This window comes from Phacochoerus africanus, unplaced genomic scaffold (assembly GCF_016906955.1).
Source record: "Phacochoerus africanus isolate WHEZ1 unplaced genomic scaffold, ROS_Pafr_v1 Scaffold_162, whole genome shotgun sequence".
NCBI classification, from domain to species: domain Eukaryota; kingdom Metazoa; phylum Chordata; class Mammalia; order Artiodactyla; family Suidae; genus Phacochoerus; species Phacochoerus africanus.
Genome location: NW_025927356.1, coordinates 35,815 through 61,918, shown reverse-complemented (window position 1 = coordinate 61,918; position 26,104 = coordinate 35,815). Strand labels below are relative to the sequence as shown.

The window sequence follows — 26,104 nt, the reverse complement described above, 5'->3', positions numbered from 1 at the left end:
CCTTAATGATGAGTTTAAACCCCACAAGGCAGGAAATCTGCCTCCTTGCCTTGAGATTCTGTTTTGGATTAGTGGTAAAAAAAAGAGTGGAGTTTCAGACCTTTCATCAGGTTAAATGTCATTTGTATTGTCAGGTGCTGGCATAATTAGAGCTGGCATTTTCTTAGGAATCATGAGAATACAAATGACATTCTTTCACACCTTTTTAGTGCTTAGGTGTACTCAGTACATAATGGGTATTTAGTGCCTGGCATTTTATTGTCTGGACTAGAAAACACTATTTTTACAGCTTAAACATGCCATTTCTACATTTACCTCAGTCGTTATTAATCTATCTTAAAGGATTTAATTATCTTAAAAAATTGAGCTTTTATCATCAGAGTTAGGCCCCTGGAATACATATACTAGGCAAGTGACATTACTTCCCTTTTGCAAATAGAGAAACTAAAGCTCTGGTGAATTTTAAGTAATTGTCCAAAGATCCCAAGCTAGTTATGTAGCATAGGATTTTAATTCTGATTTCCACTCTGTCAATCTTTACTGCTTGGTGTGTAAATCAAATTCAGGAGGCATAGGTATTAATCGTGTAGGGTTTACAATATTATGTCAAGGATATACACATTTCAGTCCTAACTATAAGGCAGTTTCCCTCCAGGTCTTTAACTTTTAATTATGAAACCAGGTAAGCCAGATAGAGATATGTTGTCTTGGATTGAGTACATAGATAATATTATGGTACTGTGTATTTAAGCCTCACAGAAAGTTTATGTACTTCTAATATGGGAAGTCAAGATATTTGTTATCCCCCCCCTGCAGCTTTCTAATGAATATCTGATTCTCCAGAAAACCTTAATTAACATTCTTTGGTAATTTAAATATTGTCATGGCATTCTTTAATGACTATAATCAGCCAAACAGCTAAAATTTTTAATAATTTTTGGCGCTTGGAGTATGTATGCTTTTTTTAGTAGGGTAAGTGAAAATCTTAAAATGCTCTGTTTAAACATTAAAAGCTACAAAATTTTATCTTCTGCCAACATTAAACAGCATAGGTGACTTTATACAGACATTGATACATCTATGAGGGGTGACTTTGCCCACTACCAGAGGCAGGACAGTGCCATCTTCTGAGCAACCTCAGCCTTCTTGCTATATACGACACTTACATTTTTGTTGGTTTTATAAGGAATTGGGTACTTGGCAATTTTAATAGTAGAGCTATACTAGGGAAAGAAACTTAGATTTATTTTTTGATCAAAGAGGGCTTTCTTAACTCAAATGAAGATGGAAAAGTGCTTTTCTACAGTCAGCAGCTTCCTGCTGCCTCATGATACTGTGATCAACACATAGACTGTCCTTACAGCCAGCTTCCTAACTCAGCAGGAAGAGTGGTTTTCTTCACTTGGTTTCTAATGTGTTGAGATTGTCAGCTCTTCTGTGTTTTCTGACTTAAGTTTTCTGTGCTTCCCAGTTCTACTTTCTGCATCCACCAGTCTTCATGTATCTCTTCCTTATCTCCTCCCTTAGACATGTTATTCTTAAAATCATCGAAGTTTTATAATCGAAGCTAATAGAAACAAAATATTTGAAGTAGAAAGTCTCATTTATCAAACAATTTTAAAGATTTGGATTCATGAATTTATGAAGGTTTATTTTAAAATATCTTTACGTGTGCTAATTGTACACTATAAAAGCAAATACTTAAATATTTCGGTTTATTTTTTAAATACAGTTTTAAAACTCTAAATGTTATAATTCCAATAAATGCTAACTATCCTTTTTTTTTTAAGGTACCAATATTTTTTGCAAATCAAACAAGACGTTCTTACTGGAAGGTGGGCTGTTTTAAATTTCTAGTAATGAGCTTTAAAAATACTTTTAACTCTGTGTTAAATAGTTTGTGATCATTGCAAGTAGATTATTGAATGTGGCTATGTGTACTTTTACTAGATAAATTCATTACTTAATAGTTAAAATGTAAGTCACATAGAAACTTCAAATATGAATAGTATAATATAAATACAATGCTTTTGAAATTATTGTATTTAACCTTGGGTTATTTTCTGTTTTGTTTTATTAGATTTGCCCTGTCCTTATAATACTGCTGCTCTTTTGGCTTCATTTGCTGTTCAGTGTAAGTAGCAGCCCATGTTTGGGCCAAATAGCAATTGCATGGTCTGTGTTGATAGTACATTGACTTTAATGTATGAGTTCTTTAGACATATGTTACTCTGCAGAAAAAAGTGACTGTGCAGAAAATGTAATGAACATCCAGTTAGTTAGCAGTTGCTTTGATTTGTGTACAGAAATCTTTCTGAAGTTGTTTAAGACCTAAAAGAATGTTAAATGTGTCATTACAATTTGCTTAAATGGTAACAGTAGAAACAAAGATTTTACTTCCATAAATATAATGGAATTCATGTCATTGATGATTTGGCTATAAAAAAAAAAGAAAAATGTGTTTATTGAAGGGTGAATATTTTCTTTCCATTTATTAGCTGAACTTGGAGACTACAATCAACAGAAAATTTGCCAGGGCTACCTCTCAGATTATTCTTTCATTCCTAATCAGCCTCAAGATTTTGAAAAAGAAATTGCAAATTACATCAGCAACATACGTAAGGATATATGTACTTTCTCTGCTTACTTGGAAAACTTCTTAATGGCATCTTTTCTAGAGCAGTTTTAAATTACTTCTAATGTGATTGTTGTACTTACTTCATATGGAACAGTTACTATCATATAAAGAGTATGATTGCTGTGAAGAAATATTGGTATACTAAAAAATCGCTTGTATCATAGAATATGAGGTTTATTTTCATGTCTGATAAGAAACATAAAGCTATATGTAAACAGACATGTGTTTGCTATTATATGATGTTGCCAGTTCTTAAGAAGGAATTTTAGAATACTAATATATTCACAGTATACATATCAGTCGACTTAGCAATTTCTCAATTTTTAGCTATGTGAAGGAATCAATTCTGTGTGGTAGTGAACCTGAGAGGAGAAAAGAAACTTAATAAAAAATATTCTTTTAAAATAGTAGCATTTTGGAGTTCCCGTTGTGGCTCAGTGGTTAACTAATCCGACTAGGAACCATAAGGTTGTGGGTTCAATCCCTGGCCTTGCTCCGTGGGTTAAGGATCCAGCATTGCCATGAGCTGTGGTGTAGATCGCAGACTCGGCTTGGATCCTCCGTTGCTGTGGCTGTGGCGTAGGCCGGCGGCTACAGCTCTGATTAGACCCCTAGCCTGGGAACCTACGTGTGCCTCAGGAGTGGCCCTAGAAAAAGGCAAAAAGACAAAAATGAATAAATAAATAAATAATTTTTAAAATAGTAGCATTTTTCACTCATAACATTATTCAACTTTGATATTTTGGGAGGGTAATAATTCTGAGACAAGAGTGTTTTCTACAAGAGATTTATTGCTTTGAAGAGAAAGTAGTATTGTTTATTGATTTAGGATTCAGTTTTGCTTAACCTTACAATGCAAAATATTCATGGAGCCACTAGGCAGTGTTACATATTGGCTAAGAGTCTGAACTGGACTCCAAGAGTCTGAGCCATCCTAGTTTGAAATTCTGGTGAGGTTACTTACTGTCTTATAACCTTGGCCAAATCTCTCTGTGTCTCTGTTTCTCTCTTTCCTTATGTCTAAATTGGGGATGATAAAACTATCCACCTCTGGTGTTATTATAAGGATTGAGTTTATATATACAGAGTAGTCAGAATAGTGCACAGCACATAGTAAATGTTGAGGAAATATTAGCTGTTAATAATAAGGAGACTCACTTTGATAATGCCTCATGTGTCTAAAACAGCTTGGCACACTGTGGCTTGCTGCCTACTTTTATATGACTACAGGCTATTAAGAATGGTTTTGTACATTTGAAATGGTTGGAAAAAATCAGGAGAAGAACGTTTGTGGCACATGAAATTTTTAGAAACTTCACTTTCAGTGTCCATAAATGAACACTTTCCCTTAACAGCAGAGCTGAGGTGTTTAGAACAAGAGGCCATATGGCCTGAAAGCCGAAAGTGCTTCTTTCCAGTAGAAGGTTACTGACCCCACTCTAAAATGAGACTAATGATAGAATTTTTAAAAATTGGTGTAATGTGGTGTGGGGGCTATTTGATCTATAAGTAAACACCATTTATAATAATACTTCCACACATAGCATATCTGAACCCAGGGTTAGAAGATAAACCAGATTTTTAAGTTATTTACCAAAAATAATAATCTTTTCTATAAGGAAAAAGCTTGTACATTTGACAAGTTATTGACTCTTTATTCCTATTGGCTTTAAAGAAATGAGTTTGCAGTTTTATAAAGAAAGGAAAAAAAATTTTTAAGAAAAAAAATAGAATCATCCAGTTTAACTATGAGGGTGGGGAGGAATAGAACGTTTATTTAGTTGGATTGAATTTTATAGAAAACTGAGGTATATCTGCTTTTTTTAAGAAATCCCATTTTGCTGATCATAAATTGGCAGGCCGCTTGCTCCCTTTTCTCATATCATTAATGAATGAAAGGTTGATACCTTTACATTTTTAATTTGCTGCTTTTCTGTGCTATTATATATAGTCTGATAATAATCAGATAGCCAAGCTTGTTAGAACCGTATATTATATAGGAGTAAATCTTTTTTTTTTTTTTTTTGGTCTTTTTAGATGCACAGCCATGGCATATGGAGGTTGCCAGGCCAGGGGTCTAATCAGAGCTATAGCTGCTGGTCTGCACCACAGCCACAGCAATGCCAGATCTGAGCCTTGTCTGTGACCTACACCACAGCTCATGGCCATGCCGTATCCTTAACTCACTGAGCAAGGCCAGGGATCGAACCTGCAACTTCATGGTTCCTAATCGGATTTGTTAATCACTGAGCCACGACTGGAACTCCAGATCTGTTTTTAAAGGCTTTGTATTTAGAAAAAGTTTGTGTTCGTAAGAATCACGAGGAATATTTCTTAAATGTAAACAGTTTGGACCTCATTTATTCTACATCAGGTTCTGTAAAACAGTACTTCTGAAACTCTCTGTGATGAAAGACCAGTTTCCCCCCATCTGTCATGATATTTCTGAAAAACAATAAAAATGAAATACTAGAAAAATAAAATGGAGAAATAAACAGAGACCAAAAAAAAAAAAAATCATGAGTACCATTTAAGATTGCTAAATGCAGCAGACATAAAATTACTCTGCCAAACTGCTACAGAAGGCTCTGACACTCTCAATTTCTGTACTTGTTATGAGTCCACACCTGTCTGTGCTCCACACACTGAGAAGCTGTGCTCTGGAGCTTGCCCCAGAAGCTTATGTCAGAAGCACCCTGTGTAATTTAAATGCACATGTAGTGGGAATTCTTGTTGTGGCTCAGTGGTTAAGAACCTGACTTGTTGGAGTTCCCGTCGTGGCTCAGTGGTTAACGAATCCGACTAGGAACCATGAGGTTGCAGGTTCAGTCCCTGGCCTTGCTCAGTGGGTTAAGGATCTGGCGTTGCCATGAGCTGTGGTGTGGGTTGCAGACGCGGCTTGGATCCCGCATTGCTGTGACTCTGGTGTAGGCCAGCCGCTACAGCTCTGATTGGACCCCTAGCCTGGGAACCTCCATATGCCACGGGAGCGGCCCTAGAAATGGCAAAAAGACAAAAAAACAAACAAACAAAAAAAATAGCCCGACTTGTATCTATGAGGGTGTGGGTTCAATCCCTGGCCTTGCTCAGTGGGTTAAGGAGCTGATGTTGCTGTGGGCTGTGGTGTAGGCTGGCAGCTGCAGCTCCAATTCAACCCCTAGCCAAGGAACTTCCACAATGCCCCAGGTGTGGCCATAAAAAGCAAAAAATTAAAAATTAAAAAAAAAATGCTGAAGCATTTCCAGATCAGATAGCTTTTTTGTGATTTGGTTATATTTGTGATTGTTAGAATTTTTAACCTAATGATGTTTTTACAGAGGCTTATCTCCTGCAGAAGCAGAATTTAATTACCTGAACACAGCACGTACCTTAGAACTCTATGGAGTTGAATTCCATTATGCAAGGGTAAGTGAAGAAAATGTATTTCGATGTTGTTGAGTTATATGCAGCATGTCTCAGTATCAAAGAAATTTTTTTTCAGTATCAAAAAATTTTAATGCCCTGATAGGATTAGGCAAGAAATGGATAGTGAGAGCTGCCAACATAATTGCACTGAAAATTTCCTCTAAATATAAGTATTTTCATAATCACTTAAGATACAATACCTGATAAGAGCGATTGAAGTGGATTTTTTGTGTTTCCTTCATAGTGTTTTATGTTATAAAGGTAATTTTTGCTGACCACAAGAGACAGTACCTTTAGAACTTTTATTCTGCAAAATAAAGATTCTTACAGGAAAAGCAATTATTTATACATTTATTTATATATTATATATCATGTATATAGTATTATAAATATGTTTATGTTTATATATTATATAATGTAAATGTATCATGTATTTATATGTTTATATATATTTATGTATTTAACTTTTATCAAAATCATTACCACTGAGGCTTGTGTGTACTCTTTTCATCATTTTGTGACATCAGTATAAATTTATAAAGCACAAAATCCATCATACCTACATATTTTGTCTAGTCCCCTCCCCTCATCCCTTTATTAAGCTGGAATTTTGTAGTTCCTGGCGTTTCCTATTTGATACCCTGACTTCTTTTCATTGTGTAAGTTTGCTGCTTCCAGAAGACTGTTACCCTTCTGCCATGAGCATATTTGTGTGTATCTTCACCTAGATTCCCTTCTCACGACTTATCAAGAGGTTATAGCCCGTAGAAATACCTGGTATACCACTGTTCTCTATACCTAATGAATTGATGATAGGTTTTATATTTTCTTAGGACAAAATACCTCCGCCTAATACAGACAGTAGCATGAAAGGGAGTTAAGTTTCCCTTAGGTAGTTATTTTGAATTTATTTAATATATAGACAGACACAGACACACAAATAGTGGTTTTGAGAACTCAAAGTTCTGCTTCATGTGATGGTTTTATTTAGGGCCTCACCTGGCCATTTTCTAGGAGAGAGGCATTAGTTCTTATGTTTCACAAAACTTGTGTGAATCATTCCTTTAAAAAAACCAAATGGGAGTTTCCAGTGTAGCTCAGTGGTAGTGAACCTGATTAGTATGGGGATACGCATGTGATCCCTGGCCTTGCTCAGTGGGTTAAGCATCTGGTGTTGCCATGAGCTATGGTGTAGGTCACAGATGCAGCTTGGATTCTGAGTTCCTGTGACTGTAGCGTAGGCCATCTGTAGCTGTGATTCGACCCCTAGCCTCGGAACTTCTGTATGCCACATGTACAGCCCTAAAAAGCAAATAATAAAAATCAAATGACTTGCTTTCCTCACATGAGTATATCTAGTAATTCTAAGCATCTGTGATTTGGAAATCTGTTTTTCTGATCCCATTTCATTTTTTTTTAATTTATTTTTTATTTTTCAGCTGCACCTGCAGCATGTGGAAGTTCCTGGGCCAGGAATCGAACCTGTACCACCGTGGGTGACCCAAGCCACTGCAGTGACACCCCTGAACCCTGAACCACTGCACCACAAGAGAACTCCCAGGTTATATATGCCATAAGCACTCTTTTTTGTTTGTTTGCTTTGTTTGGTTGTTTTGCCATGCCTGCAGCATGTAGAAGTTCCTGGACCAGGGATCGAACTTGTGCCACAGCAGTGGCAACATCAAATCCTTAACTGCTAGGCCTCCAGGGAACTCTCCCTGGTTCCATTTTTAATATTTGAGTAAGTCTTTCTTGAGCTTTTCATCTTCTTTAAAATGTGCCCCTTCACCCTTCCTCCCTATTTGGAGGCTATTTCTTTTGAACATGATTCTCCAAATGTACATGGTGGTCACTATTTATGCAACTAAATTTTGTTTTTTTATTATAATTCAGTTTAAAACAAACGAAACTTTAAGTATGTATACTAGACTATCGCTAACAATCAGTCATTTTAGTGCTAAACAGTTTTCTAAAGGAAGTTTTGTCTGCTATCTGCTGTCATTGACTACTATCTATGAAATACAAAGCGTATTAGATTTCCTTTTTTAACTTAAGTGACATGGCTAGATCTCATACATAATTAACCATATTATTATTTGTTGATTTAAGTTCTGTTTTTTTTGTTATTTATTAGAGTGTAAAATTCTCAGAAAGCTATAAATATAGAGTAGTGGATTGGAGGAATTTAAATTTTGAATATTTTCTACAGACAACAACAAAAAAAAAACTGGGAAAAGATGTTTCTGTTGTATGTGGATATGGTGAATTTAAGAAAATGTGCCAATGTTCAGTGAATCCGAAGGGAAATTTTGCAGCATTGGGAACAAAAAATGACAGGAGATGGGGGGAAAGGATACATAAAGAAAATACTTAAGTTTTCATTGAATTTCACAAGCAAAAGTGTATTTGAAATATTTTATTTTGGAAAGCAAAGCAAGATTGTTTTTTTCTGCCTCCAGAATATAGATTGAAAGAATCAGAACCAGGTTACTTATTGCAATCTGCAAGATAAAATATGTCTTCATTTTAGTGGATCTGTTCTATTCCTTGCACAGTGTTGGGAGGAAAGCTTACTTATATGAACAGAACTTCAATTATCACTGCCCTCATGGAGCTCACGATATAGTGAGGGGGAAAGAATTAGAACATGTTTTAACAATTAAGTATTTGGGAATATGAAGGGGAAAGTACAGAATGCTATAGGATCATATGGCAGGAACTTCTAATCCAGCCAGGGAGCAAAGGGTAGGGAAGGCTTCTTAGACGTAAGGTATGGAAGCCAGAAAAATAAATAAGAATTAACCAGGAGAGTGGTTTTCATCATAGAACCATCAGGATGAAGGAAGACCTGAAATCAAGAGAGAACATGGCATATTTGAAAAAATAAAAACATTAGTGTGTCTTGAAGATTGTATGCATAAGGGGAAGGAAACTATAGAAAAGTAAAGAACGGGAGCTCCTGTTGTGGCGCAGTGGAAATAAACCTGACGTGTCCATGAGGACACAGGTTCGATCCCTGGCCTCACTCAGTGGGTTAAGGATCCAGCATTGCCATGAGCTGTGGTGTAGGTCATAGACAGAGCTCAGATCCTGCATTGCTGTGGCTGTGGAATAGGCCTGCAGATGTAGCTCTCATTCAAACCCCTAGGGTGCACCCTAAAAAGCAAAAAAAAAAAAAAAAAAGAAAGAAAAGAAAAATAAAGAATGAATGACAACTTCAGTATATTAAGGAAGGAGAAAAAGACTTAGGGAGTTCCTGTCATGCCTCAGTGGTAACAAACCCGACTATTATCCATGAGAACACCAGGAATGTTTATTTCTTAAAATAACATAATAAATGGATTTTTTTTCTTGGTGTTTAATTTTAGGAGTTAAATACATGTGTAAATTCATGTAACCACTATCACAAACAGAATACAGAAGAATTCCATCACCCCCCAAAAAACTTGCTCATGCTGTCCCTCTGTAGTCTAACTGCCTAATTTCCCCTAATTCCTGGCAACCACTGGTCTATTATCTGACTCTACAGTTTGTCTTTTCCAAAATGTCTTATAAATGGAATTCTACAGTATGTAACCTTTTGAGACTGGCTTCTTTTAGTAATCCATTTGGGATTTACCCAACATACTGTGTTTCAGTAGTACATGTCTTTTATTGCTGATTTGTAGTCTTTTGTTTGGTTGTACCTTGGTTTGTTTATCCATTTATCCATTGAAGGACATCTGGGTGGTTTCCAGTATTTTTTGTTTTGTTTGTTTGTTTATTAATAGACCTACTGGGAACATTCGTTTATAGGTTTTTGTGTGAATTTAAGTTTTCATTTCTGTAGGATAAAAACCCTAGTGTAAGATTGCTGGGTCATATGGTAAGTGTATACTTAGCTTTATATGAAATTACCAAATTGTTTTCCAGAGTGACTGAACCACTTTGCATCCCCATTAGCACATTTGCAAATTCTACTTGGTTTACATCCGTTTTCGCATGTGGTACTCTCCATTTTGTTTAGTTTCTTTTTAAGCGTTTCTTGTAAGTGTGGGTTTTTTTTTCTTCTTACTTTTAATTTTTTGTTTTTTTGGCCGTGTCTGCAGCGTGCAGGATTTTCTGGGCCAGGGATCAAACCCGTATTACAGATGTAACCAGAGCCACAGCAGTGACAATGCTGGATCCTTAATCCATTGAGCCACCAGGGAACTCCCTGATAACTGTGTCTTATCACATAGTTTTACTTAGCATTTCATGAATGACTAATGATGATGAGTATCAGATCTTTGATGAATAATCTATTCAAGTGTTTTACAAATTATTTAATTTGTTTTTTTCTTTTCTTACTCTTGTATTTTGAGAGCTCTTTATATATTCTGGATACATTTTTTTGTTGGATGTGTGATTTGCAAATATCTTTTCCCACTCTCTGTTTCACCCTTTTTTTCTAACATTGTCTTTAACAGAGCAAAAGAAAGGGATGTATTCTAATACCCCTTATTCACTCGCTGATCAAATAGACATTCTAAAAATCAGCACAATTTAGATTTTTTTTTTCCTGTTCTTTTTTTTTTTAAATGAGGCTTTCCTAGTTTCTTGAGGCAAGAAAGTACCTGCTCTACCTGCCCAAGGCTTTTTTTTTTTGTCTTTTTGCCATGTCTTGGGCTGCTCCCGCGGCATATGGAGGTTCCCAGGCTAGGGGTCCAATCGGAGCCGTAGATGCCAGCCTACGCCAGAGCCACAGCAACGCGGGATCCGAGCGGTGTCTGCGACCTACACCACAGCTCACGGCAACGCCAGATCCTTAGCCCACCGAGCAAGGCCAGGGATTGAACCCACAACCTCATGGTTCCTAGTCGGATTTGTTAACCACTGCGCCATGACGGGAATGCCACAATTTGGATTTTAACAATGCATTCAGCAAACTTTACTTACATCATCTATATAAAATACTGTATCCAACAAGAACGATGAGGTTGCGGGTTCGATCCCTGGCCTTGCTCAGTGGGTTAAGGATCCTGCTTTGCCGTGAGCTGTGGTGTAGGTTGCAGACAAGGCATGGATCCCGTGTTGCTGTGGCTCTGGTGTAGGCCGGCGGCTACAGCTCTGATTAGACCCCTAGCGTGGGAACCTCCATATGCCACGGGTGCGGCCCTAAAAGGACAAAAAAAAAAAAAAGAATCTGACTGCAGCAGTTTCGGTTACTGTGGAGGTGTGGGTTCACCCCCCTGCCTGGTACAGTGGGTTGAAGGATCCAGCATTGCGGTAGTTGTGGCATAGGTGGCAGCTATAGCTTGGATTTAGTCCCTAGTCTGGGACCTTGCATATGCCAAAGGTGCAGCCACTAAAAAAAATTTATAAGTTAGGCCATTCGAGGGTTTGAGGAGATGTAAGACATGGCATGATTTATATTTCTAGAAGATAGCTGCTGTTTTGAGAGTATCCTATAAGGCACTATCAGAAGAGCTGAGCCAAGAGACTCCTACAGTAATCGAGGTGAGAAAGAATGGTAATTGGAGCAGTCAGGTGGTGAAAATCATCAAAATGCCTTTTGACTATGGAAGTGACAGCATTTATTGGTGTATGGGCTCTCGGGTGTGAGAGAAAAAGGATTCAAAGAATGATTCTAAAGTTTTTGACCTGAACAACTAGAAAGATGGAGTAACTATTCACTCATTTATAACAATCAGAGAGAAGCAGGTTTGAGAGGGTGGGACAGGAGTTAATTATTTGGGGATATTAAATTTTAGAAGATTTATAAATCTAAATGAAAGTAGGTAGACAATTCTAGTATGTGGAACTGGAGTTCAGTGGAGAGGTTTGAACTAGAGACATATATTTAGGAATTGTTGGCTTACAGATAATATTTAAAGCCGTGAAATGAGAGGACTGAAGGAGCATATTAAAGGTTGAAGGTAAGAGATCTTCAGAGCTGGAATGCTCCACATTTTAAAGGTTACAGAGATGAGGAAGAAATAGCCATTTATAAAGAAAAAAAAGCCTTTCTTCCTGTCAAAGATACATGAATGTCTTCCAAGCCAAGTGAATCAGGTGTGTACGTCAAAGGAGAATTGGATCAGGAATGTAGAAGTTACTGTGATACTATCATTATTGACTTTTAATAGCAAATTTGGAGGTATAGTGATGACTAAATTCTGATTGATTAGGGAGTATTCAGGTAAAACTGTGGGGACAGTAATTTTAAGAAATTTTATTGTACAGGTTGCCGATAACAAGAAACACCTGTATAGCATTTACTGTGTTTCTGACAATCCTTTAGGGCTTTATGTATATTAATCTCATTTAATCCTTACAACAGCCCTGCAAGGTAAGAGTATTATGTCTATTTTCTGGGTGAGGAAAATGAGACAGAGAAGTCAAGTAGTTTAATCATATGATTCCAGTTTCTGTTTTTAAGTACCAGTTATAGCTTCTTCCAAAACCTTGTTTTTAACCTGTGTGCATTTAAAGACTTTGGGGGAGATTGATTAGATAAAACTAGACGATATAAAAATATAATCCCTTGAAACAGAAAAGAATGGAGCTGTGTATGTGACTTCACTTGTGTCACCCTAAAATATTCAGTTCACACAGTGATTCTCCATAATTCTCATATGTGTGTTTACTGATCATGATTTGTCTAGACATAGTTTTTTCTTCTTTTTTTTTTAATCAGGCATCTTTATGGAAGTATCAGTAGATCATTGCTTGTATTCACTTTGAATGAATAATTTGTTTGAGTTTACGTACACTGTTAGGCCTATTTAAGTCACCGAGAAACATTTTTTAAATCGTTAATGTATGTTATGGCTAACTTTATACCTGACTACATAAAAAATATACAAACGTAATCATTTTAAATTATATATAGGGAAAATACATAAAAGCTGAAGGTGCGAGTGAAGACAATTTTAATATATATAACCAAAAATTTTTTTAATATTCACATTTTATAAAGAATTCCCACATTAAAAAATAATTTTTTAAAATATACAAGTAGAAATGCAGGAAAAACATGAGCATTTCACAGGAGAATATTATGAAAAATTGCTTATTTTCCCTAATAATCTAAAATTTAACAATGGAAACGAGATACAAATTTTATCAGATTAGCAAAAATTCAAAGGATTAAAATATCCATTATTGATAAGAACATAGAAAGAGGACATTCTGATACATTGTTGAATTTTAACTTGCTATAACTCTTGAATATAATATTTGATCACTTCCATTTCTCAGACTCCATCATTTTGCTTTGGTTTTTTTTGTCTTTTGTCTTTTTAGGGTCATACCTATGACATATGGAGGTTCCCAGGATAGGGGTCTAATCAGAGCTGTTGCCACTGGCCTGTGCTACAGCCACAGCAATGCCAGATCCGAGCCGTGTCTGTGACCTACACCATAGCTCACAGCAATGCCAGATCCTTAACCCATTGAGTGAGGCCAAGGATCGAACCAGCAACCTCATGGTTCCCAGTCAGATTTGTTTCTGCTGCACCACAATGGGAACTCCTCCACTGTTTTTATAGAAGCGTTTTTTTTTTTTTTTTTTAGGGCTGCACCTACAGCATGCAGAAGTTTTGGGACCAGGGGTCATATCAGAGCTGCAGCTGCCAGCCTACACCACAGTTATAGCAATGTGGGATCTGAGCCACGCCTGCAACCTATACCGCAGCTCGTAGCAATGCCGGATCCTTAATCCAGTGAGCGAGGCCAGAGATCAAACCTGCATCCTCATGAATACTAGTTTGGCTTGTTACTGCTGGGCCACAATGGGAACTTCCTATAGAAGTGTTTTAAATAATATGTTCAAGGGTTTTTATTATAGCATTGTTTATAATACTAAAAAATTAGAAATCTCTAAGTGATTCAACAGAGAAATGGTTTAGAAATTGTGATGAATCCACATTTTGGAATAAGATGCAGTAGTTAAAGTTGATGAGTTAGAGGTATATATATATATAGATAGATAGATAGATAGATAGATAGATAGATAGATATGAAAAGATATCTGCAAAATGCTAGGTGCAAAAGAAAAGTTCAGAATAATATATCCCAGTTTTTGTCAATTAAAGAAATTGGTTATAAATAATATGCATTTATATTTTGTTTTTATGTATAAGTAATGATCTAGAAGAATATGCAGTAGTCCCCCTTTATCCATTTCTCTTTCTGCATTTTCAGTTATCTGAAGTTACCTGTGGTCTGAAAATATTAAATGGAAAATTTTAGTGGATTTGTGTTACTGTCCTCTTAACATGTGACAGCAGACAGGCTAGAATGGTCAGGTAGTCTCTGCTACTTGGAGAGTGTAGAGCTGTAGGTTCCAAAGGAAAGGGGGCCAGGCACTACAGGGGAATGCGAATGAAAGGTTGAGGTATGGGTAGAAAACATTGCTGTTTTTTAACCTGTTGTTAAAAAACACGTATACAAGTGTGTATATCTTTGTGAACATTTTTTTTTTGTCTTATTGTCCTTTTAAGGCCGCACCTGCGGCACACGGAGGTTCCCAGGCTACGAGCCAAATCGGAACTACAGCTGCCGGCCTACACCACAGCCACAGCAACACCAGGTCCGAGCCTCATCTGCAACCTACACCACAGCTCACGGCAATGCTGGATCCTTAACCACTGAGCGAGGCCAGGGATTGAACCCTCAACCTCATGATTGCTAGTCGGATTTGTTTTCTGCTGTGCCACGATGGGGAACTCCTGTGAGCATCTTTGTAAATATTACCTAACTCAAGCAGTAGAATTTAGCCAGCTATCCCAGAAACTGGCCTTATGTGCAACCCCATTAAGAGCTTCTTTGTACATTGTATTTATTGTTGTTGTTGTTTTATCACCCTAGTATGCCTTCCTAGATACTATAATTTGGTCTTGCTTGATTGTTTGCATTGACTGAATAACTTTAAATCTCCTTTAATCCCTTCTTGCCTTACTCTTCCTTAGAATTTTATTTTTAAAGAACTGGACCATTTCACCTGTAGTTTCTCACAGTCTGGATTTTGCTAATCACATATTCATAGCACAGTTCAATGCATTCTGGTCTTCTCTGTATTCTCTGCAGATTGGCAGTTTGATCTAGAAGTATGATTAGTTTAGGGATTGTGATCCCTTTGTTGTGTTTTTTATCAGAAGATCCATAATGCCCAGTTTTTACTTTTTTTGTTTAATGTTAGCAGCCATTGGATGCTTTAGTGCTTGGATCCATTAATTCATTGGAAACCTCAAGTTAGAAACAAGCTAATTACATCTTTAAAAAAAATTTATTCACTGGAATTATTTTAAAGGGATTTACTTCTTTTCTTTTACTATTTGATTATGCAGTAGTGCAAAGGGAAGGTGTTCCTTTTGTTTACCCAGTTTGCATAGTATGAATTGGTTCTCTCTTGTCCTAAGAAGATATACAAATATATATGTTATATGTATAATTTTATATATATATATATGCTTTTTGGTTTTTTTTTCCCTTGACCATGGCATGGGGAAGTTTCAAGGCCAAGGATCAAACCCATGCCATAGCAACAACCTGAGCCTCGGCAATGACAATGCTGGATCCTTAACCTTAACCTTTTGAGCCACCAGGAAACTTCTACAGATTTATATTTTAAAATGATGATTATGAACTCAAGGATTAAAATTTTTTTATAAATATCAATATATTATATTGAATTCTTTTCCTTTATGAAGCTCAGATTGTCCCATCTCTGGCCTCTGGAGTCTCTTCCTTTGTTCCTTAAACGCTTTGACTTGACCGTTATAGTTTTGAAAGCTTCCAAGCTGTCTAGTATTTTCATTTATTTCAGGCTCATCTTGTCTATTTTCTGCCACAGACCTGGAATCAGCTCTTTCTTTAAGAGGCCCTGGTCTCTTATAGTGGAAAATAATATCAACATCCCCATCTGGGTGTTAAGAATGCTCATTTCTACTGGTTTTGTCATTGTCTTTAGGCCTTTGAGTGTACAGAGTTGGAATCTGTATTTGTTTCCTCAGATCTTTTAGGAGACTCAAGGGATTCTATAAGTCTCATAGTTAGTTTAATCTCGTACTACATTTAAAACAGTATTTGTAATATTAAATCAATTGTTACTGAAATAGTTTAAAAAAATTTTTGTAAATACTATCGTCTTTTCCCCTGATTTTTTTTCTATGGTTGCTCTAAATTTACGGTGTCAAAACATATAGCCAGTGCATACTGTAATCTCTACCTTTTAATCATCATTTGTTATTAGTTCCATAGGTAACCATATAAAGCTCAGCACAAAAGTCTTTACAGTCAGAGATTATATGAAACATATTCTCTAGTAGTGTGACTTGGCTAAGTGTAAGCATATGCCCATCAGAAATCAGTTAAATACTTACTTGAAAACTAGGCTCTGTGAAGGAGGGTGAAATGATATAATGGTTTATTGATGCTGAAAGTATGACCACAGGGTGGGGCTGATCCAAGAACTCTTAGTTACTAGGCCATGATGAGATATATACAGAATTGAGAGATAGAATTATACATTTATGGCAGTCTGACAACAAACATGGGATTGGTACATTTTGCAAAGGTATTAATATCTGACAAATCAGAAATTTAAACAAAGCAAATATAACTGGTCCTTTTCACTGTTTTACATGATCCCAGCTGTTGTCACACCTAGTAGTAATTTATTTCAGAAAAGTAGTTTAAAAGACAGATAAAATCTATGAAAGAATCTTGTAGGTGTGGGCTAAGGTAGTTTTCATAGAAAAGATATACTTGATCTAGTCTTTGGTTAGGTTTGATTTGATTCATCAGAGAGACATGAAGAAGGCATGAGAACAGCATTAACTAAAACACGTAACTGTTGGTACACAAAACTGGCCTGATGGGAGGCAGGTTTTTACTAGGAAACCTAGTAACAGGGGAAATGAAATGGGTTGGGGTGGTTGTTGAAAGGCCTTCAATGCCAAGATAAGCAGTGAAGACATTTTTCACAGATGACAGATCCTTCCATTCCATGTCTGCATCTAAGAACACTTTGCTACTTAGGTTCTGGTAAAGAAGAGAAAAAATGAGCAGATTAAACAAGTCAATATATAATATAATACTAGGTGGTAATAAGTGATAAGAAAAGCAAAGGAAGATATTTTAAAATAAGTTGCTAAGCATGAATTTTTCTGTACATTGAAATTAATAGCATGTGTATCCATGAAGGCCATAATACTTATTTTCTTGTGTTATCTTGCCCAACTCTGGCAATACCTTGGTAACTGCCACTATAGTCTTGCTAACTGTAATTTGAGAACTTGAGTTTCTAGATATCCCTGAAATTTTTTTAACATGTTTTTCTACCAACATAGCAGCTTGATTGCTTTACATATTCATTGAGTTTTATATCTCTTTAATGGTATAGGTTCTTCTCAAGTGCTTGGTGATCCATGGCTGTGTACTTCTTTTTGTGTTTGTGAGTCCTAGTTCACTTGGTTGTGTGTACTGTTTGTCTTTACCATAGCCTGCTTTGGATGTAGCAGAGGAGGGAGGGAATGTATGGCCAAGTAGAATGTAGAGTTTGGGGTTCTCCATCCCTTCTGGGGGGTCACTGCACTTCCTGTCCCCAGTATTTACACTTGCTATTTTAGACTGGCTGCACACATTTCTGCGTCCTCTAGCTTGGTCTAGATGGCACATGATTGCAGGGTTGATAGGAGTTAATTACCTTACCTGCTCCCTACGTGATCCTCCTAATGGGAATTTGAAGGTTCCCCCTTGATCTGTGGTTTCCTCTAATTTTTCTTCTCTCCATAAATCTGATCTTACCCACTTTGTCTTTACAGATTCCTCAAAATGTCTGGTCCATATTCACATACCTTTAGTGATATGAATTGTTTTTAAGTGTTACAGATGTTTTTCTGTTTTCATATATCTTTGAAGTCTTAGGTTGGAAGCAGAAGAGTAATCAGAGCATTATTAAGTCTGCCATCTTGTTTCAAACTTCTAATTGATGTCCTTTAAAAAATGCTTATAAGGGAGTTCCTTCTGTGGCTCAGTGAGTTAAGAACCTGACTAGTATCGTGAAGATGCAGGTTTGATCCCTGACCTCTCTCTGTGGGTTAAGAATCCGGTTTTACCACAAGCTGTGGTGTAGGTTACAGATGTGGCTCAGATCTGGCATTGCTATGGCTTTGGCATAGGCCAGCAGCTACAGCTCTGATTCAACCTCTAGTCTGGCACTTTCCATATGACGCAGGCATGGCCCTAAAAAAAAAAAATGCTTTAAGACTCTGATAATAGTGTGCGGCTCTGCTGGTTGTTGCTACACAATTCTAGCAGCCAGACAAATTAATATACACTACTGTGTTTAGCCACTTACTATGTATTAGCTTACCTAACAGGTTAATTTAGTAATATTTCATTTAATTAAAAATTGTTAAGACTACATTTTAAAGATTTTTTCCCCCCTAAGGAGACAGTTGTAAAATCTCGATTTTGTTTTCACAGTTATTTCTGTCTTCTGAGGGAGTGAGTGGTAGGGGATAAAAGCCTTATTGGGATACAGGTTTGCCTGTGGTATGTTTCAAATCAAGAAGCAAAACTGTTTCAAGGCTGATTAGCCCCTGAGGAAAGTTGTATTTCTCCTCATTCTCAATAGTACAGGTTAGCTATTCAGGTTGGATCTGTCAGCTTGAAAATTCCTACATATTCATCAAAGTACGAATCAGATTTTCTTCTCCGGAATCTTCCAAACTCCAACAGTTGTTCTCTGCTCTACACTCCTATAGTTTTATTTATTTATTTATTTATTCTGTTGTTGTTGTTGTTGGACCCTGCCTGCAGCACATAGAGGTTCCTGGGCCAGGGATCAAACCCATGCACAGCAGTGACAGTGCTGATCCTTAACCCCCTGTGCCATAAGGATACTCCTTCCATGGTGTTTTTATTGTATTATATTATAGAATTCTCATTACATTGGAAATATTGCTTTATCACAAGTTGCCCTTCACCAAACTCTGAACTTTAAGTTTTACTCATTTTTGCAATCCTACTACCATATTTTCACCTTATTTACACAGTGATTGGATCTTAATAGTTTTAGAAATGGAAGGATAGATACTAACTTATCATACTACAGATGATAAACTATGGGAGATCATTTTTGCTTTAGATTAGTGAATTTTAATAATGCAGTATTTAAGTTGATTTGAAGTATGTCTTTTATTTTTATGAGGGTAACAATTACCATATGGATTTGTAAGTATAATGCAGTTATCTGTTGCCCTTGGTAATGTCACATTGTATAAAAAATGAATCATATTTTTAAAGCATATCTTTAACAGTTAAAGCTGTTTCAGTTTTGCCATTTTCTCTTTTTTGAAGGATCAAAGTAACAATGAAATTATGATTGGAGTAATGTCAGGAGGAATTCTGATTTACATGAACAGAGAACGAATGAATACTTTTCCATGGTAAGAACTTCCATTGATACTTTTGCTTTTACCATTATATTACCAAATATAGTTCACATTAAAGGAAGTGGTTGTTGAACTGTTTAATGTTGTCATACAACTTTATCACCCTTACTTGGAATCTACCAGAAGATACCAAAATAATTGAATTATCTATCACAAGAATTTCTGAAGCTTAAAGAAAATACTACTTTGCAAATTTTTCTCTTAGTCTTTAGATTTATATTGTAGAATAATAGCTAATGTCATCATGTTTATAACTTGAACCATGCTAATTGGTTTGAATATAATCTATTTAAATGCATTCGGTGGATGCTAGCTTGTTAGTTACAACATGGGTGTGGTTGCTGCAACAGAGACCCATTATTACAGTGGTTTAAATTGATGCTAGAAGAGTATGGTGGCTACATGAGGTTTAAAACTTGTGTTTCTTTTGTCTTGCTGCTCTACCGTCCTTAGACGTCCTTATCCTCATGTCTAGGATGACTCATCCACTATCACTTTTGTATCCCAGAATGAGCATGAAAAGTAGCATCTGCCACTTCCCTTTAAGGGGTAACTTGAAAATAGTAAAAATCATATTAATATCCCTTGTGTACATATCATATAAGTAACTCAGGTTTTTAAAAATAAACACAATGTTTCCTTTTGGGGAAGAAACAAATACAAAAGAAGTACATTCTGTTAATAATGTTTCTCCTTCTAACTACTAAAAAGAGTTGGTCTTGATTTTTCAATATCTGTGGTTTTTATTTAATAGGTTTTGGTAATTAGTCACTCTTATAGCACTTTGGTAAGCTATTTTTTTAGAAAATTGCCATAATTATGTTAAGGAAATAAAGATAAATTTCCCCGATAGGTCACTATCTAGGAAAACTTGAAATATAAAATAAAAAATTGAGGAAATAGGAATTCTTGTCGTCGCTCAGTGGTTAACGAACTCAACTATTTATCCATGAGGATGCAGGTTCAATCCCTGGCCTCTTTGCTCACCAGGTTAAGGATTCAGTGTTGCTGTGAGCTGTGGTGTAGGTTGCAGACATGGCTCAGATCCCGAGTTGCTGTAGCTGTGGCTTAGGCTGGTGGCTACAGTTCTGATTCAGCCCCTAGCCTGGGAGCTTCCATATGCCACGGGTGCAGCCCTAAAAAAAAAAAAAAAAAAAAAAAAAAAAAAAAAAAAAAAAAAACTGGAATAAATTCATCAGAATTAAGTATTTTTTGCCTTCCAGAAGATACTCTAAAGAAGATGAAAAGGCTAGACACAGTTTTTTTTTAAATATATATTTGATAAAGGACTTATCAAAAAAATAAAGAACTCTTATAGCTCAATAATAAGAAAGACAACTTGATTAAGAAGAATAGGCAGGAGTTCCTGTTGTGGCCCAGTGGGTTAAAAACCCAACTGGTATCTATGAGGGTGTGGGTTTGATCCCTGGCCTTGCTCAGTGGGCTAAGGATCCGGCATTGCTGCAAGCTGCGTTGTAAGTCTGGGGTACAGCTCAGATCTGACATTGTTGTGGCTGTGGCCTAGGTCAGCAGCTGCAGCTCCGATTTGATCCCTAGCCTGGGAACTTCCATATGCCACAGGTGCGGCCTTAAAAAATACAAGAAAAAAGAATAGGCAGAGTTCCTGCGGTGGTTCAGTGGGTAAGAATCTGACTGCAAGAGTTCCCTCTGTGGCACAATGGGATTGGCAGGGTCTCTGCAGCACCAGGACTCAGGTTCAATCCTTCACCCAGTACAGTGGGTTAAAGGATCCAGCATTGCCACAGCTGTGGTGTAGGCTGAAACTGTGGCTTAGATCTGATTCCTGGCCAGGGAACTCCATATGCTGCAGAGCAGCCAAAAAAGGGAAGAAGAAGCCAAAAAAAAAAAAAAAAAATCCGACTGCAATGGTTTGAGTCACTGAGGAGGTGTGAGTATGCTCCTTGGCCTGGCACAGTGGGTTAAAAGATCTGGTGTTTCCACAGCTGTGGTGGAGACCACAGCTGCAGCTCAGATTCAGTCCCTGGCCTAGGAACTTCATATACCATTTATATGGGTACAGCCATTTAAAAAAAAAGAAAAATAGGCAAAATATGTGACTAGGTGCTTCCACCAAAGAAGTTATGCAGATGGCAAGTAAGTACATGAATAGATGCTCAGTCATCAGTGAAATGTAGATTAAAGCCACATGAACTGTATTACTGTATACCCACTGGAATAGCTCCAGTTAAAAAAAAAATGATAATACCAAGTGCTAGCAAGGAAACAGAAGACCTAGAAATCTCACATATTGCTGATGGGAGTGCAAACTAGTAGACCAGCTTTGGAAACCAGTTTGGCATTTCTTAAGGGTTAAACAGATTTACCATATAATTTGGCAATTCTATTCCTAGATATTTGCCTAAGAGAAATGAAAACATTAAGTTCATATAAGACTTGTGCACTGTGTTCCTAGCTGTATTATTCTTAATAGCAAAAAGACAGAATTCCAAATGTCCATCAGTCAGTGAAAGGACAAGCAGATTGTGGTTTATCTGCACAAAGGAGCAGTGTTCATCAGTAAAAGAAATTAGCTGTTTGATACACTAAGCAGTATGGATGACTCTACCCTCAAAACGTTATGCTGAGTGTAAGAAGCCTGACACAAGAGATGGTGTACCATTTGTTTCTATTTACATGAAATTCTAGAAAACACACGTTGTAGAGACAGCACAGCACTGGTTGTCAGGGAGTAAAAGTGGGAGGAAATGACTGACTACAAAGGGTGCCAAGGGAACATTTTCAGGTGATGAAAATTGTTACATGATGACCTTGGTGGGTAGGAGTTATACAACTGAATACATTTGTCAAAACTCATGGACTTGCTCACCTAAAATTGAAATACTTCATTTTATATATGAATTATACCTCTCTAAAGTTCATAAAACTAAAGATCATTTAGTATTTGATCTCACATCTTTTAAATTCTTCCTGTATAATTCAGTTGTGTCATATTTAGAGGAGAATACAAAACAATTCAAGACATGGTTCTTGCCTAAAAGTGAGCACATAAAAATTAGTTGCCAAATGTAATAAAAAGTTTATAAATTAAATGCTTTATAAAAGATAGTTATTGTTGGTTTTCTTAATGGTAAATGTGCATCTTCAATTTTAATACATTTCTGATTTTACTAGTTTACATTTTATGTAAATGTCAAAATCAAAATAAATTATTTTGAGATAATGTGGGTTAAAAAGATTATCTAAATTTTTTTATGTTTTCAAAATTCTATATTGTATATATATTTTTTATTTTTATAAAATAAGGATTCTATTTGACAAATTACTTTGAAAACACCAAGATATAATCTCTCTGGGGAAAATTTGAATGACCTCATGATATTTGAGATGGTTTTTAAAGGATGAACAGAAATTTGCTCAGTGAAGAAAAGACGTAAAAAGGTATGTGTGTATAGAGATGCCAATCAGGAATTCTGAGTAGAGGCAACAAACACTTGCAGAGGCTTAACAGTAAGAAGGGACAAGGCTAGTTGAGGAAATGATGGGATATTTGCTTGATTCCTTTTTTGTTTGTTTTCGATTGCTTTCATTGAGGACAGAAGCAAGGGGGCAAGAATTTAAGATGATGTCTCGCTTAGGAGAGAAATTGGATTCAGATTGTGAAGGATCTCATATATTCCATATGCCTAAGGAGTTGATATATTTCTTTATCAGTAAATATGCTCAAAGCTAGTTTTATGTTGAGAAATAGAACTCATATTTCTACATCTTTATCATACAGGTTAGGTTTAAAAAAAGATGTAAAGGAGTTCCTTTTGTGACTCCATGAGTTAATAACCCACCTAGTATCCCTGAGGATGTGGGTTCATTCCCTGGTCTTCCTCAGTGAGTTAAGGATCCTACACCTGGCTATGGGGTAGGCTGGCAGCTGCAGCTCCGATTTGACTCCTGGCCTGGGAACTTCCATCTGCCTCAGGTGTGGCCCTAAAAAGACCAAAAAAAAAAAAAAAAAAAAAAGAAGGAGAAAAAGGTAGGAAGAAACATCATTAGGAAAATGAAAAGGCTCAGAGATAGTTCTGGTTGCTAGTCTAGCAGGTAAAGACTTTGGAAGTTGTCGCCCCATCCTCACACACACAAAAAAACCAAAACTGAAAAAATTCAAAATCAACAACTCTTTTTAGGTTTCTCAGAGAATTGAGGACACAGGGCATACTGCAGCTCTGCAAACTGGAGAGACAGATGAATACAAGGAGTGACAGCTTACCAGGACTAGAAGCCACTGCTGCTGCAGCAATACTTACAGGGTAATTGACAAATTGCTGGAAACTGAGCAAAGACTAGCCTGACAGAAACTCCTGGAGGCCCTGCTTAGAAAGGGTACGACACTTTCATGAGTTTTAATACCAGCCACTCCACCAGGTTCCCAGGGAGAAGACTGGAGAAAAATCCACTTGTGCTCTAGTGGGCGGGGGGTGGGGGTTGAGCAGGAAAGTAACCATCTTGAAATATGCTCAGAGCTTCCTGTTCTCCTTAACAAAGATCTGTTTTTACCAACACTTAACCAAGATGGGTCTTACCAGAGCCTACCCAAGGTGGGGCAAGGGCAGTACCCTTTTCCATCCCTCTCTGTACTTCTTGTTTCAGCTAAGGATGGAGTGAGCTGAAGGGCACTGAAGATCGAAGCCAAGAGACCCAGACCGCCACACCACTGAGATTTCATCACAGGATTAAAGACCAGTTCCTCTCCAACCCCAAACTTAACTGCCACATCGGCAGGGTTCCTGTGTTATAACAGAGAGTTATCAGGCAAAGAACTGCAAAGTGCAGACTAAGAAGAAGTCTCTAAAATCCAAAGACATTTTAAGAGAGACAAAGACAAGGATAGTAGAGGAAAAAGTAGCCTCAAATAGCTACCTCAGAAACTGTTCCTTTGAAATGGTCACAATTTTATAAAATTCGTTTCTAAAGAAATTCGTGCCCAGGGCACTGTTGAAAATAACAGAGGAGTTTTATAGCTGGGTGTGGTATTTGAAAAAATCGGATGACTGGTACCATTGTCATCTCAGCATTATTGTGGGCAAACCCAGAGCCGTGCTTTCCTAAAGAGCAACAACTTCATGCAGAAGGGTAAGGGAGGTTAGGGGATAAATACAGAGTTTGTGAAAGTAATCTACCAAATAGTGATAAGCTGGGAAGTTGAGAAACAAATACTTAGACTCACTACGATGTAAAACTTCAGTTCCCAGAAAAATATTATAAGACATGCAAAGATAGGAGTTCCCGTCGTGGCGCAGTGGTTAACGAAGCCAACTAGGGAACCATGTGGTTGCCGGTTCGATCCCTGCCCTTGCTCAGTGGGTTAATGATCTGGTGTTGCCGTGAGCTGTGGTGTAGGTCGCAGATGCGGCTCGGATCCCGTGTTGCTGTGGCTCTGGCGTAGGCTGGCAGCTACAGCTCCAATTAGACCCCTAGCCTGGGAACCTCCATATGCCGCGGGAGCAGCCCAAGAAATGACCAAAAAAAAAAAAAAAGACATGCAAAGATAAAAGAAAGTATGACCTATACACCTGAAAAAATACAAGAAATAGTTGTAAGTATACACATGCATAATAACTCAGTCTCAAAATACATGAAGCAAAAAATAAGGAAAATAAAGAATATTCTACGGTTATAGTTGGAGATAGGCACATATCCCTCTCAGAAATCGAAGCTGACAACACTTATGACTTCAACCCAGCCAGAATCCAGATTGGGAATTGAACCCACAGTTTTTTAAATTAGATGCACTCACCTGGTGTCTGGGCTTATTGAAGTTCAGGTTCTTTTTGTCTCAGCACAGAAGGAGTTCAGCCAGAGACAAAGTGATAGGCAAGAAGTAGATTTATTAGGAATAGGGAGTTCCCATCGTGGCTCAGTGCAAATGAATCTGACTAGCATCCATGAGGACACAGGTTTGATCCCTGGCCTTCCTCAGTGGCTTAAGGATCCGGCATTGCCATGAGCTGTGGTGTAGGTCACAGATGCAGTTCGGATCCCGAGTTGCTATGGCCGGCAGCTGCACCTCCAATTTGAACCCTAGCCTGGGAACCTCCATTCGCCATGGGTTGTGGCCCTAAAAAGACCAAAAAAAAAATTTATTAAGATAAAACACTTGAGAGATAGATACAAGTGGGCAGGCAAAGACGTGTTTGGTGGGCTACATTAGTATAATCCTAGGAGAATGGGGAGGGAAAAAAGACTGCCTCTTCCTCTTTCTTTGAAGGGCCCATAGGGCTTACATCTTTAGCTCCTCCTTTTTAACCTGTAAGAGAGTGTTTGACCCTATGAGGTCAAACTAGCACTGTCATGGTGCTTATTCATATCAGCAGAGGGGCAACTACATAGGCTAAAATATGTTGCATCATCATAGGTCTCCGTATAATGAGGGTCTCCTACTTTGGAACATCGTTTTCCCCTTAAATTCCTGTCCTTGGTCCTAAGGTCTTGCTGAACTTGAATGCAGGCCTCATTTTATCTTTCATTTAATGACCTGGGGCATATCTCATGCTTTTATTGATGCTTTTGTAATTAAACATGCTTGCTTCCTTCTGATGGCTTTCCTGAGTGATTATTAACTTCCAGTGGTCTCCCCAAATTACTTAGGTTTCCCTCTCCCAAT

At 37.2% G+C, this 26,104-nt stretch overlaps 1 long non-coding RNA gene across 2 annotated transcripts; it reads left to right on the top strand.

Moving 5' to 3' along the window:
• The first annotated feature begins 2,578 nt into the window (after positions 1-2,578).
• Positions 2,579-24,122, top strand: LOC125119158 (uncharacterized). 2 transcript variants are annotated; one of them, XR_007133040.1, is made up of 5 exons: positions 2,579-2,618; positions 5,956-6,043; positions 19,373-19,461; positions 23,628-23,750; positions 24,091-24,122. It is a non-coding gene; the product is annotated as an uncharacterized LOC125119158 (long non-coding RNA). The 2 variants fall into 2 exon arrangements; XR_007133039.1 differs by lacking the exon at positions 24,091-24,122 and having other exon boundaries at positions 23,628-24,077.
• The last annotated feature ends 1,982 nt before the right edge of the window (positions 24,123-26,104 follow it).